We start from the raw sequence: 16,651 nt of genomic DNA, 5'->3' as shown, positions 1-16,651 counted from the left end.
ATTATTGTCTGCACATTTGAGTACATCCATAATTGCAATGCCTGTATTTTAATACTGTTTCTGATTAAAAATATAATACAAATTATGCAGGCAGATTTTAAAGCAACTGCATGGTTTTCCGCAAGTTTGTCAACTTCTTGTACTATTGACCTAGACAGAACAATCCTCTGAACAGTCATTTGCCATGTGTTTGACAGTCAAAAACCCCAGGCAGGCTTTTGTGTGAAAAACCCATGCTCTGTGCGTTGGACCAGCAGTTAAATGGATAGATATAAAATGTTTTTTCCTGTTGTAGAATGCTTTACATCATTCATGACAGCAACCTGCCTCGGCAAGCTAAAGGTATGGTGTTTAACCTCAGGTATGTATCCAGATCCAAACCTACAAATTACAGTGTGACATAGCCTCTACCAGTCTCATCTAAGCATATCTTAATAAGCCACTCATATCTCTGTCACTAAACAACTGAAGAGGAAGTATGTGAATGGCTAGCTTGAGTATAATCAAATTTCAAGTTCACTGGAGAAAAAAAAATCATCTGCGACTGTTGCCTTGCTAATTCATCTTCATTCCAAATCGTAAACTTGTTGGTAGAAGTGAATGAAAAGCCTGCAGAGTGTAAATAATAAATGCTTATTGCAGCTGCATGAAGAGCTTTACATTTTTTTGAAATCATGCCAGTATTTTTGCTTTTAAATGGATTACATAGTTACATTGCACTATGCTCTGTACTAGGTCTTTATCTGTGTTCGTAACTGTTTGTTTTATATAATTGCTAGCATAAAACGTCATATGCTGCAAATTAAACACAAATGGAATGAATATTCAGGGAATTCTGAGCAATTTGTAGTATTCTGTATGAGCTCAATGTAAATGTTTAGGAATTTCTGTGCTCTTGACAAGTAATACATGTTTTTCTTCAAAATGTCTAAATTACAAATATACTTAGGTGTTTTATTACTAGGGTAATGTTTGTGTACTTGTGATATCTGAGTTGTACCTAGGTATAATTTGCCTTTATGACATTAAATTCCCACTATTGTCAATAGTAAATGCAAGCAAAATGCATGCCTTTTTTTTCCCTCTACAGCATTTCTAACCATAAAAATAATTGAAGACATGTTGTATACTAAGTTTTTCATTGACAGTCAGTGACACTGACTTCTATGGTTTTAGGAGTTCTTTATTGCCTCCAATTTGGCTTCTTTAATGTATAAGGTGCATGTCAGTATATCCTAGGCACAAGATAAATTAGCTAACCTTTGTAACTTCCTTTGAAAAGTGCAGTATGAATAAGGTACCAGTTATTACTCAATAGCCAAACACTTTTCCAATAGCAAAAAAGGCAACTCCTGTCAGAAAACCGCAAAGTGAAATCTTAGGAACAGGGACTGGGCTGGCCTTGGATTTTCTTTGGCAACTGTTACATTATTCTTCTCCTGCATGGATCTGAGAGTTAGTCAGCTGCAGAAGTAATTCATTGTTATTAGTACTAATACTGAATAAACATATAGTGCATTTGGATTAGGATTGTATGGTGGGTCTGCAGCATTTAAAAATAAAAACATGGACATTACACATTTAAAAAAAGGGTGAAAACAGAATTATTTTCCCAAAATAGTCAATTTGCATGACTAGTTTTTTCAGAAAGGAGTTGCAATTGAGGACTGGAAACTAGTATTTATTGTCTGTTTGGCAGCATCCTGTTGAAATATAGTTCAAAGCAATGCATATTAAACCAATGATATGCTTCTATGTTGAAAGATGCATGCTGTTTATTCTTTGCATGAATTGAAAAGAGGTAAAAGAAAAATGCTACGTGTTGGTGAATACTTTGTGAGATTCATAAAGTAACCAAATCATAGCAAGCTATAGCTTTTGCATAGTTTTCTCTTTTTAATGTGAATCAGTCTATTGCTGACCCACAGTCTACAGTTTCTTTCCTGAATTGTCTCTGCTTTAAAATAGATGAAATTCCAGTCAGAGACTGTCGCCTTCATTTCCTGAATGCACGATCATATAACATGACTCAGTTTTAAATAGTGTCTGCAGACAGAAATTTGATAATTGCACATTAAAGATTATTGTCCCACTGCAGTCAATGGATACTTGAGCCATCTATATCACTAGAAGTGTGATTAAGGCATAAGTGCAAGAAGTTTTGCAATGAAGGCAAAGCTTCAGTGATGAATGGAGAATCGCAGTTGTCAGAATGTATTTAGCATACAATCGTATGGTGAATTCAGAGCAGAGATTCGATCTCCAATTTGATTACATTTTCTTCCCCCCCCCAAAATAAAAGCTTCCTTCTCTCTTAGGTATAGGGAAATCTCACAAGAAACGGGTTATACTTAGGCTGCAGAATGAGGTGTTTAGCTGCTGCTTTGCTGAATTTGCTGCTCTCTGGATATGTATTGCCTCAGGCTGCTCATTCTCAGCTCACCAAGGCATTGCAGCTCTCTCACAATTTCTTACACTTCTTTTGAGGGCAAATGTGTTTGATCTCTGCTTTGTGCAGTGCAGTGTTCTGGTCCTGTTTCATCATCATGAGTTAAATCCTCTTCAGACTCCTTCACAGCCTCAAAGAGTCTTGACACAGCACAACTTTGGCAGCTGAACTGTACTGTGCACCAGAAGCACATCCCTCCTCCTGCACAGAAGCTTTTGGTTTTCCAGCATGGGCAGGTCTGGAGAATTAGACAGTTCCTGAGCTGAATCTGAAGAGAGCTGAGGAGTAAATGCAGGAGTTACTGGAACCAAGTGGCAATCATGGAATAAAAGCACACAATCAATAGACATAGAAAATAAAGAGTAGTCACTGAGTCTGGGAACTCATTTAGGATTTAGCTTAACAATAGGAGCAAATGGAAGCAGATACTAATCAGCTCCTGCATTGGTGGTGCAGAGGGTAATGAATGAACCTTTACTGCTTCTGTTCTGAGAAGCTGTCCTGGGTTAGCAGCAGCATTTGGCCAGCTTGGCTTTGATTTTATTACAAGTGTCAGTTGCTTGTGTCTAGACTGGTGCTTTGGCAGCTAATTGATCTGCAGCATTTGATATGCTAATTATTTCTTTCATAAAATGCTAATATGTGTACAATGAAAAAAATACCTTTTAAATGCTACCATGATATCTCAGAGGCATATCTGGAATGGAAAACAGGACCTCTAAATCTTTATTTACATCAGTACAATATAGATATCAGTGAATGCTTATAGTTGTGGGAGTTTAGCTTAAAAATGGGGATGTTAAGCCTGCGAATATTTCCCTATACAAGAATTTCTCTCAGTGGTTCCATATAATTTTGTTGTTTTCTTTCTGTAACAGCTTTTCTATGGAGGGAATACACTGGTTTACTGAGGATTAGATATTCTTTAGCTCTACAGTGACTGTACAGGGCATGTAATAGGATATCCTGTACAGCCCAAACATGGCTTGAAAATTCATGTGCATTAGGGACTATACTACTCTGTTCACCACACGTATCTCAGTAGCACTTGGCAATCTTTTTGCCTCTATTGTATGGATGTTCTTTCTTCGTGAGGCCTGTAATCTGGACATCATGGTCTTTATTATATCTGGTGATATGATATTTGGAGAATGAAGAACTAATAGTAGAGAAATGTAGTTGAGCTGCCTCCCAGTTCTCCTTCAGGATAGCATGTGCCACTCTATATTAAGACTAGTTCTCTAGGTAACTGAATTATTTGCTGGCTTTCTGTGAGTTCCTACCATCTGACCAACTAGGAGTTACTTAACTGCTTGATGATGTGCTTGTATGCTAGGCAGTTCAGTCCCAAATTTTCTATCCTTTCCCTTTTTTGGATTTGCTTCACACTCTGGATACTTTTAAAATACAGTTTTATGCCACTCAATCATTAGTATTCTGTAGCTTCATGTGGAATTATAACTGTACCCATTCTTCACACTGAAAGAGAGGCACCATCAAGGACAGTTTTTATGTACATTGTCTTTTTACTTTCTTTCCAATTTAGAGATTTTTTAAAAATACTTTTACTAAATACCTAAAACCATAAATATTTTTGAAAGCTGTCAAAGTGAGTCTGTGAAAGAGAAACTATTGAGCAACCTTTATTGGACTTGGGATGGAGCTGCAGGAACATGTTACTCATGTGGTACAGAGCCATGGGCAGAACCAAGATTCTCACTGGCCTTTGGAGATCAGCCATGTTTGGCGACTGAAGAATTTAATTCCTTGAAATATTTTTTTGAAGAAACCTGCAAGATTTTCATGGTCCCTTTACACACACCTTTTGCATAGACTAGTAGTCTGTCCCAGTGCCGTTATGTGGATATTAATTAGATTATTAATATGTGTATAAAGTATTTGATTTCAGTCACTGGCAGCAGATTAAACACCTACCAAGTGTTGTAAGTGCACGAGCAGATCCTACGACTGTTGCTGGGAACAGATTCCATGTCTGCTGTAATAAGCTTATCTGCATGCCCTAATCACCTTCTCGTTGACTAGGGAGGACTTTGATATTATCTACAGGGGTATAAGGATCTTATTATGTACCTCTGCAGACCAAACCAACCTAAATAAAACCATCCATTCATTTTACAGAGGGAAGTTAGTAACTGATTGCTGAAAGCAAAGTCAACGGAGCTGCGCTTACTAAAGGCTGAAGCAGAATTTTATTATGTCAAGAGTTACTGCAAGATAATTAAGTACGGATCAATTCATTTAGCTACAAAATCTTGCAAATGATGTGGAATCACAAAAGTTTTCTAGGCAAAGAGGGGTATCTTTTTAACTGAAATTTAGTGCACTGTTTTCAGTTTCACTCTTGACATCACCAAAAACTGATATAATTCCACTGACAAAGTAGAATTTCTCCTCTGGACACAAGTGTAAATGATAAAGAGAATCTGTTCTTCCGTAAATGACACACATTTCTTGTTCTTCTAGCTCATTTTTTCAAACATTTAATTTTCTTCACTTGTATAACTGGTTTTAGGAAGTAACAAGTATCTGACGTTTTGCATGTCCCCCTTAAGACAGGGTTCTTAAAGACATGGTTTTGATTGAAATTATAGGATAAAATATATTCTTGAACCAAAACAAGGACTCCTTGATATATCTTATTCATGGCCCTTTACTTCTGGTTCAGGAAATGATTTCCTGAATGCACTCTAACCCTACAGCAATTGACTTGAGAATTAATTAATAATTACAGATGCTACATAAAGTACTAAGTTCTAATATGCTTACAGATTATTCAAATACAGCATGCACAGGTAAGGTTACCGAAGTACCCCTTTAACAAGAGACATGCTCAAACTGTTGAGGTTATTGAAATACAGCTTTAACAAGGGAGATAATTTAAGCCTGGCACTGACTTAACCAATGAAATGTATTAACTTCCCTACAAGGAAATCTGACATGCTTCAGCAATTTCACGTGCATCTGGGTTGGCTTTAAAACAGATGTGTTTTGAGACTGTTTGAACGTGGCGCTGAATTTATTTTAGCCATATTGGTGCCCCTTGCATTTACTTTCTAAAAATATTCTAGACAACAGGAATTATGAGTGGGAATGTTCACAGAAAACGTCTCAGAATATCTGTAAGCAGAACAGTACGCTCCATAAGATACAGTATCCACATGGCAGAGTTGGTTTGACAAATTACACTACTCCTTCAATGAGAAAAAGAAAAAAATATATCTTTGAAGAATTAAGTAAGATGAGTCAAATTTCAGATACTAAATGCTTGGAAGAAAATTCTAAAAATAACCCATGAAAAAGTTAGTGGGGAGGGGTACAGCTCGCTGATGAACGATACTGCGAGACTGGTGAACACTCAAGAAGAAAGAAAACACAAGTAGAGCATGAATTACAGATAAGAACTGTGTAAAGAAGAGGTAACAAATAAAGATAAAGGCATTTCAATTAAACATGGAAAACTGTTATCAAGAAAGTTAACATGCAAAGAATATACTCCCTTAAAATTATAAATATTTGTTTTCAAACGAAAACATTATGCCCTTTTAAAGTTATACCAGGCATCTCATTCAGTCACATCAATAGGCTCAGATGCAAGATGCTATTTCCAAAGTATTAGTCACACAAACAATCCACACACGCTGACAGTTGGATTCATGGTACTCAATGGATTAATTAGAGGCTGCCACTGCAGTACAGTCAGTACTTTCTGACAGCTCAGTAATGCACCTAGGATATATCAGCTTGTATTCTGTGAAACAGAGTATCCCAGAGTAATTTTCTCATGTGTGATGTTTAAGTAACACTTGAATTTTTAAATCTCTTTCAAAGAACGCTTTCATACACCAGATTAGCGTCAGACAAGTTAGGGCCTCCTGCTTACTGGAGTTTGGAGCTACTCTGCTTTTCTTAGGATGTGTGCTTAAGTTCATTCGATATCTATTTAGCAATGTATACAATATGCTGAGTTATTTTTAGAAGATTTGAATACTTCTGAATGAATAGCAATGAGTAAATAAACCATGTTATACAACAATGTCCCTTACTAAAAGATCTGCATTGTGATTTCAGCTTAGGAGCATGGGTTGTTGAGTGGCCCTTAGACTAGGTAGCTCTGTCCTGCGGGGCAGTAACTTAAAGCACGCTCACCCAGGGATTCAGGCCCCTGTGAGCACTCACTGACTTTGAGCAAGTACAGTTCGGAGACAGATACACCCCCACTCTTCATGCTGTTCCTTAGGTACTGTAGACATTGGCATCACTTTTGGCAGTATGCAGGATTTTGGACTGAACTGAAAATAGGTATCTGCAGAATAATGAAAACTGACTCAGGAGAATAGTGTTGAAGGGAGAACATCTACCTGTTAAGACTCTGAATTATAAGGCATAAAATTTTTCTGTTACTAAAATACTGCATTAACTTTGCCTACCCTCCTTAGCGGCCCCAATGAACTGTGCTGTAGATAAAAATTCTTGAACGTGACAGTAGCCTGTTAACTGGTTCTTATTGAAATAATCTCCTTGTCATAATCTGAAGCCTTCTGGTTGCTGCTCAGCAGTCTTTTTTTGTATTTAAGTTGCATTTATGTACACTCACTATAAGGATCAAGCTATTTATTCAGGAGCCCCAGTGCTGCAGTCAGCAATGATGAACTCGTACAAATCTTGGCCTTACTGAAATTGAAGGGAGACTGTGGAAAATATCTGACTGTGTAGTGAAACTCATTCACAGGAGCTCCCTCTCTCTGTCTTACTCTATAGCAGTGTTTGCACTTGTTCTCATTTTATTTTGTTTTTATCTTTGTAGCTCCTAAGCATCAAGAACTGATGTACTAGTACCTAGTCTATCTAGAAAAAAAACGAGTTACCAATAACTAATTCCATACCTGAACTATCTTTCTGATTAAGAAAAAAATATTATGACTTATAACAAGAGTTCCTCTCACAACTCTGAACTGTAGCACAGAGGCAAGTCAGTCAGACAAGAATTTAATAATATTCTCTTTCAAGTAGGGGCTTTCCTTCATAAACAATAGTTATGTAAGTACAACTGGACAATATTGAAAAAATAAAGCATGGATGCAAATTAGGATGCAAACCTTTTTGCAGCCTAACGTTTCTTGCACTTTTAAAAATGTTTAAAATGTTCTTGCAGAAAAATAAATATTTACCATTTTTTCCTATATTAAGGGAAAGATTCCAAAACCCCCTCCTGGTTTTAAGAATTTCACACATCTCTTCACAGCGTGCTAGCGGCACATCAAACTAGGCACATCTGTAACTCGTGGCACACAACTGTGCCTGGCTGCCTTTGACTTCCCAGCTCGAACAGCTAAACACTCTTTTACCGCTGTTCTGTCTGAGTGAGGTCTTTGGCACACAACCCAGGAGCAGGATTTGAACTTACACTTTTGGATTTGTAGCACTTGCTTGAACAGCTCTGACAATAAGCCCTTTTACCAGATAAGGCAACAGAAAAGAAATTCTTTGTCTAATTGACTACTGTATCTTTACTGCTATGTATTGCATTATTTGCCATTGATCCAGACTAAAATGGCATCATATGTATATATATATTGGGTAACTTCAAGCCATAATTTTTGGAAGGCATCTGGCTGCAGTCACTTCACAAGCAGAAAGAGTAAGTGATTCTCTCAGTCTCCTCTCTAGAATTTTAACAACCTCTGCCATCATATTGTACTTCCATAATCATGGATAAAAACGGGGTCGGTACGTGTTTAATGCTTCACCGTGTTAGTGAAATAAATAGATGACTAAGGCTCTTAGTATTGTACAAACAAATTAATTGGATTTTAATGTACAGACATCTCCTTAATTTAAGATTTTGTAGGCAAGTGTTCTGCTTTATCTGTATTCATCATTACTATCAATGTTTCACACAGTTTTATGAGAGCTTAGACTTTGATGCTTTAATTCTCAGTTGTTTTTTAATCATTTCATTTAGAAAGGGTATAGCTTTGTAAGAGCTGCTGTGAAAGTGATCTTTAGTTAAACCTGTGAAGTGTGAAAATCATCTGTCAAAACAGATGTACAAGATGTCTACTGTTAATATCTCTCTGGCCTTTAATCCTATTTTTCCGGTTTGTGTGGGCACTGACGGTTAACTCAAGTTTCAATCAAACGTAGACGAATAGGATTTTTTTTCCTGTCCTACAGACAGATAGTCAGATGATCAGTGATTTTTTCACACTGTTCTCAAACTCATTTAGGCCTTTGTTCAGACTGGCTGAGGCACAGCAAGGATTCAGAACGTGCTCTTTCATAGTCTGGGGTATTTTTCATGGGCTGAAGAATATGAATTTATTGACAAAATATTTTTCATTTCATTTGAAAATGAAATCTATTGAACTTGCAACTGCAAATTTTCTACATGCATTACATAATGAAAACATTGAAGCTGGAGCTGTTTCACAAATGCATTAGTGCAATGGCATTCATTTCATAATACATAGAATATTGCCAACCAATTTAAATTAAATACAAAATATTGAGAATTTTTAAATTGCATTACTGGTGTTTTGGTATATGTTTTCTAATGAATATATATTAATCTACTAAAAAACAAATTTAGTCTGTTGCATCATTTTATGATGGCATACCATGTGAAAGATACTGAACAAAGCAATTAAGGGTGAATATAAAATTACTGATGAATTTAGATCTCATATAATGATAATATATGGGGTAACACCATTATATAGACATTATTTGTACTGTGATCTCAGTGACGAATTAGCTGGGTACTATAAAAATACATATAAAATGGACAATCACTTCGCCAAAGATCTTACCATCTTAAATGATAGTTTATTTGGATCTTCTCCTCTGAAAATATGATTGCAGTCTGGCCAGAGTTAATGCAATGACAAACAAAACCATTTTTGACAAATACAATCTAAAAAAATATGAACTGGTTAACCCTTCTTTGTACAGACAAGCACCATTTAGTAAAAATAACCTTACCAGAGCCAGTGGATGAAATACTGACCCTACACAGGTCAATAGTAGAGCCCCCATTGATTACAGTAAAGCCCAAATTCTGCACAATCTTACTGTCAATGTAAATAAAATAATCACTAGATTCACTACAAAATCTATATCCTGGCCCCAAGTGTTTTATCTGACTCATGAAACAAAACTTGGTGCAGAATCCTTAGCTAAAAACTGAGAAAAACCTGTATTTTGTCATTTTCTTGTGTGAGTCTTCTTCCATGGGCACATTCCAGTCTCTTGTAAATGTACCTTCACAGACAATGCCTTCTTCTTCTTCTTCTTCTTTTTTTTTTTTCTTTCCTACAGAGGCTCCACAGAAACCCTCTATGGATCATTACTTTGTCACACTCATTAGAACTTGAGATGAAACCTATTGAGGAGACTTAACATCATCTCAGAGCGCCAGGGGCTTTAGCATTTCAAATGCCGTATGGGTCAAGTCATAATAGCATCTCTAATTGTCAGCCACAGACATAGTAAAAATAGTGAAAGGAGGAGGGAAATCCCTGTAGATAGAACTCAAGGTTATCACTCCGTTTCTGAAAGAATTGAAAAACTAACTACATGAAAGCCTTAGCTGCTTCTATAGTAATGTTCTCTAATGGAAAGGCACAGAAAGTTGTTCTGCCTTTTGTCCTGGATTTTCTAATCTCTCATGTATTCCCTTCCTTCATTCTTTGTCACGAGATGGGTTACATACTTACTATGCTGTGAATTCTAGCTCTAAATCCAAGTGTGTATTCCTGCAGCAGTGATTTCAAAAATAAATTCAGTTTAACACATATTTGTGAGTGAGTGTGTGTACATCTGATACACACATAGTAATATAAACTATATGACTATATAAACATGTATTTGTAGTCTATGTAACTCTGCATTACAGAAAGAAATGAAGACTTTCTCATATCACAATGACAATGAACCATCTGGACAAAGAACAAAATTTCACTGCCAGCAACAGGGAAACTGCTCAACTGCTGCTGAACTTTAAGTTTGTAGGACTAAAAGGATTTCAAGGGGCTAGCATAAGCTTATTGACCTGAAAAACCCACCGAAGCAGGCCAAGTAGTTGGTCTGTAATAACTATTCCTATGACAGTATTTAGAGATGTAACCAGAGGTAATTTATCCTGCTCCTGTACAAAGCACTGAGGCACCTTCAACTGAGTTTAATAACCATGTGTCATACCTACTGCACTGCAAGCTATAATCCATGCAGAAAATGGTGCTAATGGACTTAATAGACAAGGGATAATCTCAGCACTTGTTACGGAAAGAAGTACAATATTAGGTCTTTGCACAGTAGCATCATATTTTGCAAAACCCCCAAATCTAAGTGGAGCTAAGTGGAGCAAGAGCTTTGAAAGGAACCTTGAACAATAAACAGCCAGTTCTGAATATGTAAAAGCATTTGATGCATTACAACATATTACATATTTCTGCAGACTTTAAAATATATTAACATGTATTTTGGATATCTCTTACCAAATTCTGTGTTTTATACTGCAGTTGGAGTTGGGCAAGATTCTTTCTATTTCAGTGGGACTTGCTTTAGCAAGAATTAAGTAGTAAAGGCCAGCGAAGGTCTCAGGATTTGTTCTCCATGCAGCTAACCTATTTCACTTCTCAAATGTATTTCTAAGCTTGGCATTTTGGGCTAAATGTCTGTAGAGTATCAGGAAGATAATAAGGTCCTGCAGTAGCTGACCCACTGTTTCTTTGGCTGGTGATTACTATCACTGTGTGACAGACAGGTTATGTTCTGGGAAAAGTCTCCTATTTCTATTCTTTAATCACCAGCAGGATATGGGCACACTGGAGGCAGCAAGATCCGAGTATCTTATGGTCTTTGAAAGTTCCTGTAGTGATTCTCTCTGACAAAGTTAGTATTTACATTGATTTCCTCTACAGTAAGTTCTGCTTCCCTTCTGCTAGGAGGAAGATCATCCTAATTAATGATTCTCAGAAAACGAATATATCATTTTGGTCATCTAGAGAAAGCCTGAATCTATTCGGATCAATGGCAAAAATCCTGTTGACTTAAAAGGGGATATGTTTTAATTTGTGCTTTTCAGAGAACAGCCTAGGACATGGAAATAATAAGGGAATATATCCCTTAACTACTGGTTTCTTCTTCTAATATTCTATCTGTATTTTATCCATAAAAGCTATATAAGACAGGAATAATACAAACATCTGAAGTATGTTAAACAAAATCTTCATGTGGCAGTTCCCCTCATTGGTGTGAAATTTTAGTTCTGTAACCAAACCCAAGTTTCGTATTTCTTTTCCTGTAACTGGTTAATAATTCCCCCTTCCAGATACCAAAAGTTTCTTAAAAGATACTTAAAAGTTTCTGAGTTCAGTTTTGTAGCAGATCTCTAATCATTAGCCAGGAAACCTTTATGCAGTCAGAAGCAGATCATAAAGATTAAGTAGAGTTTATAGCTCTGATTACCTTAGCAAACATGTTAAGAAGGACACGGAACTGAATTCATAATTTCAGGCTTTGCTGGTGAATAATTCTATAGTTTTGCTAGAGTTATGATATGAATTAAATTGGTCTTTTTTGACAGTGATGCATTCTCTAGGGATGACTCAAATTATGCAAGTTTCAAAGGACAGATTTCTTTGTTAATTATTTTCTTTGAGATACTGCCTGTAACCTACAGAATGTTACAATAAATGTACAGTAGTAATATAGACTTCTGTTTTTCTTCCAAAGAAACAGATTGTTTTAATATAAGCAATATGTCTATAATTTTTTTAACTTTGACTATTCTAGAGAGATGACCATATTTTTCAAAGAGTTTCAAAAGAGTTTATTCCCCATTCAGGCACTGAAATGACTTCTTCATTTCAAAGTGGTTATCACTCTGCAGCAATTATTGTTACATTGAACACCTCCGAAATCCTGGCCACTTGTCAGAAATTCATGAATCAGTTTAGTGACGAAAATACTTTTTTCTCTCTGTAAGCTTCTATGCCATTTAAGTCTGTGAATCTCCTTTCTTTACTTGGGATAACTCAGCATTAACATTCAATATCAGCTTTTCCATCCATAAATTTTGACTTCTGAAGACAGAGAAATCTGTATTTCCCAATAATTATGTTCACATTTTTCATTTGGGTTTTTTTTCAGTTTTTCTTTAGTCTTTTTATTTTTTTTAATTCTGGGAGTTATAAATGGTAGCCAAGTAGGATCTTCTTTTAAGTGCATGGACTAAATAAACTAATATAAACACAACTCTGATACAGATAATGAGCATCAAGTGAGACTACATCCCATGGCGATGCAGAGACATACAGAAATAGACAGTTCCTGCCTTGTGAGAGAGTTTATAATCTGAGAAAGGGTAGTGAGAAAAAAGGAATATGCTCACTTCACAGAGATATGAGGCCCAGAAAAATGAAAGTTAATTTTTTCAAAAGCCCCTAGAGCCAGCCTGTGTAATGTATTTAGGTACCTACTGACACACTTAGACATTCAGCATGTTTGAAAATTTCACTAGGCAGTTAAATGCTTAACTTCATTAACTTACAATAAGACCTGAGTTTCTAAGTCACCTATAAAAATGATCTCAACCTGCATCTATAGCTGTAGGCTAAGTTGAGCTTAGAGCCTTCAAGATAATTAGCCCAGTATTTCCTTTGAACTTCTGGACATTGATGAGTGGAACAAACCCTAAGGATCCAAAGATTAAGATACCTATGTTTCACTGAAAGTCAGTTGTACACTGTCTTTTATAAGCCTAAACCACACTTTAAAAACGAGGCACAGTTTCCTAAGTCACGTAGAGATTTTTGCAAGATTCTTGTAGTGATTTGACCAGTATTATAGGTAGAGATGCGTCAGAAAAATTTTACGTCAAATCTCCTGAATTCAAGACCAGTATCCTAAACATTAAAAACTTTCTATTATTGAGAGTCTGACTGCATTTTAAATATTAAAGTTCCAGTATTAGATATTACAGTTGTGCATCAAAGATAAAGAAAGATAGCAGCTAGCATGCAAATGCTGTATCCAAAGAGAATAAAGCCCTTTTGAAGGCAGTAGAAACTGTCAAAGTTAAATTAAAAATTAAAAATCCATTCTATGGGCTGCAGAGATGCTAGGCTGCCTGACAGCCACAGCATCAAGAAGTTTTAAAACCTCTCAAATGCAATAGTGAGTTATCTGTACTTGCTGTGCTTCATCCTCCACCCCAATCAACTTTTAAGCCATCGTGAAATATAGTCACTTTGCCTACAAAATGTTCATCAGTCAAAAGCAAAAAACTCCTCCCTGCAACTGTTTTTTTAAAACATCTCAAATTATAAAGTATTTGACTTGCATATACCTTAACATGTAATATATTGGTGTAAAAATGGCAAACTTTCTCCATTTGTTTTTTTATGATTGCAGTCTCATAATGTACTGATGCATGTTAGTCTCTCAAAATGAAGACGTGGCTTTCAACATTAAAAGCACTGGCCACAGTCACAAGCAGTGTTTTAACAAATTACTACATGCATTAAATGTAGGTCTCAGAATCTGGAAGTGAGGTAATTTTGGTTTTTTTTGGAAAGCACTGAAATGCCACAGAAAAATACCGAGGATGTTAAAAAGGACAATGGATAGGATCTACCTCTCTCCATGTCTGTCCTGCCTCCCTCCATGCTTCGCTCTCACTGCGGTAACTGATGGTTCTGTCTCTTTGTCGGGATTCTCTCCTGTCCTACTGACCTCACCTGTCAAAAAGAAGGAGTACAGTAATGAGGACCAATATTTTTGTCATCATAAGCAATTTACCACCACATACTGTACAGAACTGTGGAAGTCAGAGGTGCATTACTTACTGCTGCTAGTAGTATTTCCCAGTTTACCTGAATAAGAGATTGTGACAAAATCCAGCTATAGTTAAGAATGATTCTGAAACAAAACCTTCAAGCTATACATTGCTTGAACCTCAAAAGGAGCAATGCCTTTATCAATGTCATGGCTTGAGTCAAAATCTTTTTTGTGAACACTCCTGAGTTGTAAAGTGGGATTTAAAATCTGGAACAGAGCTTTAAAGTCAGTTTATCTTTAGGTTCAGTGAAGTTATTTTGGTAGGGTACTATCACAGTTCTTACCGTAAAGTATGGAATCAAGCTGTATAAAAACAATAGTCTACTTTTGTCCTACAGTAGGGAAAGTAATCATTTATGATGATTTTATTAAGGCTTTTCATACTGTTTCATATGACAGTCTCAAAAGAAATAAGCTGTAATGTGTTACAGGCTGAATCTAATCTTAGATGTAGAGCAAAAAATTGGTAAATTATTTTATATATGTCTTAATACTCACACTGATGTGGGCTGGAAAGATACTGAGTTGACGGGTGGGATGTTCTCAGTGCACTTGCATGGTCCTCCTCATTGTAGCATCCAAAAGCTTAATTGTCTAAATTATTTAAGCAATGATATCCTGTTGGTTTCAATGGGAGTTAGAGCAGGAATTAGCCTTAGGCTCTGTACTTCAATGGCTACTTCTTTTCCATTCAGCCAGGAAGCAGTATAGTCTCACGAGACCTGGTTTCCAGAAAAAAAGGAGCTCAGACAGAAATTGGAGCTTCTGGTTGCTTGCTGGACTCAGTCCTGTATTCTCACCCCTTGAATAAGCAATACCAGCTACATCTCTCACTTGTGTGACTTAACAGTGACTCTAGTCAGCTTTGACTAATACGACTTTCAAACAGTACATTGCTGGAGGGATCGAACAAATAAACTGCATGGACTTCACGAAACAATCAGATTTAACTATCTCAGATACACACTTCTTGAAACATGCTAACTCATTCTGTAACATAAAGCAATTCATATTTTGAATAAAACTACAGTGGTCTCATGGTCATAAGTTTTTGCTTAAGTTTTGTGTAAGTTTCTGAAGCTTCTTCTTGAAACGTCCCTGTCCCTTTCCCTTCCACCATTAAATTCAAATACTGATGTGTAATTTGAACCGTGTCTGGTTTTTGTGACATCTTCTTTTAGCTCAAACAGCTCGTCCTCAGGCCAACACCGCCCTGGGCTGTATCAACAGGAACACAGCCAGTAGCTCGAGGGACGGGATTATTGCCTTTACTCAGCACTCGTTAGACAACGTCTAGACATCATTGTGCCCAGTTTGGGTCCCCCAGTACAACGAAGCCATTGACAACTGCAGCGAGTCAGCGGAGGACCACCGAGATGGTCAGGTTTGGAGCACCTCCCTGCGAGATGAGGCTGAGGGACCTGGGCTCATTCAACCTGGAGGAGGGAAGGTTCAGGGGCACCAGAGAGCAGCCACCCAGGACCTACGAGGAGGTTTTCAAGACTGGCCTGGGCTCTTCACTGTGGTGCATGGTGGGAGGGGGAGAGAAGAGGCACAGGCTGGAACAAGAGAGGCTCAGACTGAGTGTGGGGAACCCTTTTTCCCCATGAGGACACACAAGCAGTGGAGCAGGCTGCCGTCTCCATCCTTGGAGGTTTTCAAGACCCGACTGGAGAAAGCCCTGAGCAGCCCGGCCTGACGCCAAGGTGACCCTGCTTGGGGCAGGAGGTTGGACGGGAGACCTCCGGAGCTGCCCTCCAGCCCGAGTTACCCTGCGATCGCCCCCGCCACCCCTCGCCACCAGCGAGGCGGGTGAGCGCGCGCCTTCCGCCGCGGACGGACACCGGCCTTCGGTGGGGGGTGCGGGCGGGCTGCCGGGGCCCCCGGGGTGCGGCACCTCCCGCCACCGCCTCACTCGCGTCTGCGCCCTCGGGTCTCCCCGCCGCGCGCTGAGAGGGCTGCGCAAGGCGACGCTCCCCGCCCCGGCGGCAGCGAGCGCCCACTCCCAGCGCCTGGACGCGGCGCTCCTCGCACCAGCGGCCGCTGCCACCACCTCGGCGCCGCGGAACCCCGCCGTGCCCTGCCCGTCCCGGGGGCTCCGTCGGCGGCGGAGGGAGCGGGCACCCGCCTCCGGGCCGCCACCCGCGCCGCCCCCGGTCCGGTCCGGTCCGGTCCGGTCCGATCCGCTTCGTCCCGTCCCGGCCGGGCCGGCGCCAGCTCCCGCTCCCGCCCCAGCGCGGCCGCGGGGACCGCGCGGCGTCAGCGGCGGCTGCAGCCAATCAGCGCGCGCAGCGCGAGCCGGGCGCCCCCGCCCGCCGCCCGCGCGGGCTATAAAAGGGG

At 38.7% G+C, this 16,651-nt stretch overlaps 1 long non-coding RNA gene across 3 annotated transcripts; it reads right to left on the bottom strand.

The window, feature by feature from the left end:
• Positions 1-1,162: 1,162 nt before the first annotated feature.
• Positions 1,163-16,510, bottom strand: LOC112992833 (uncharacterized). 3 transcript variants are annotated; one of them, XR_010391598.1, is made up of 4 exons: positions 16,083-16,510; positions 14,810-15,033; positions 14,109-14,211; positions 1,163-2,727 (listed from the first exon to the last, which is right to left on the bottom strand). It is a non-coding gene; the product is annotated as an uncharacterized LOC112992833 (long non-coding RNA). The 3 variants fall into 3 exon arrangements; XR_010391599.1 differs by having other exon boundaries at positions 16,365-16,508; XR_003261619.2 differs by having other exon boundaries at positions 14,810-16,509.
• Between the last annotated feature and the right edge of the window lie 141 nt (positions 16,511-16,651).

The sequence above is a fragment of the Dromaius novaehollandiae genome, chromosome 14 (assembly GCF_036370855.1).
Source record: "Dromaius novaehollandiae isolate bDroNov1 chromosome 14, bDroNov1.hap1, whole genome shotgun sequence".
Classification (NCBI taxonomy): domain Eukaryota; kingdom Metazoa; phylum Chordata; class Aves; order Casuariiformes; family Dromaiidae; genus Dromaius; species Dromaius novaehollandiae.
The sequence above is the reverse complement of the archived record's forward strand: the minus strand, read 5'-3'. Positions and strand labels throughout refer to the sequence as shown.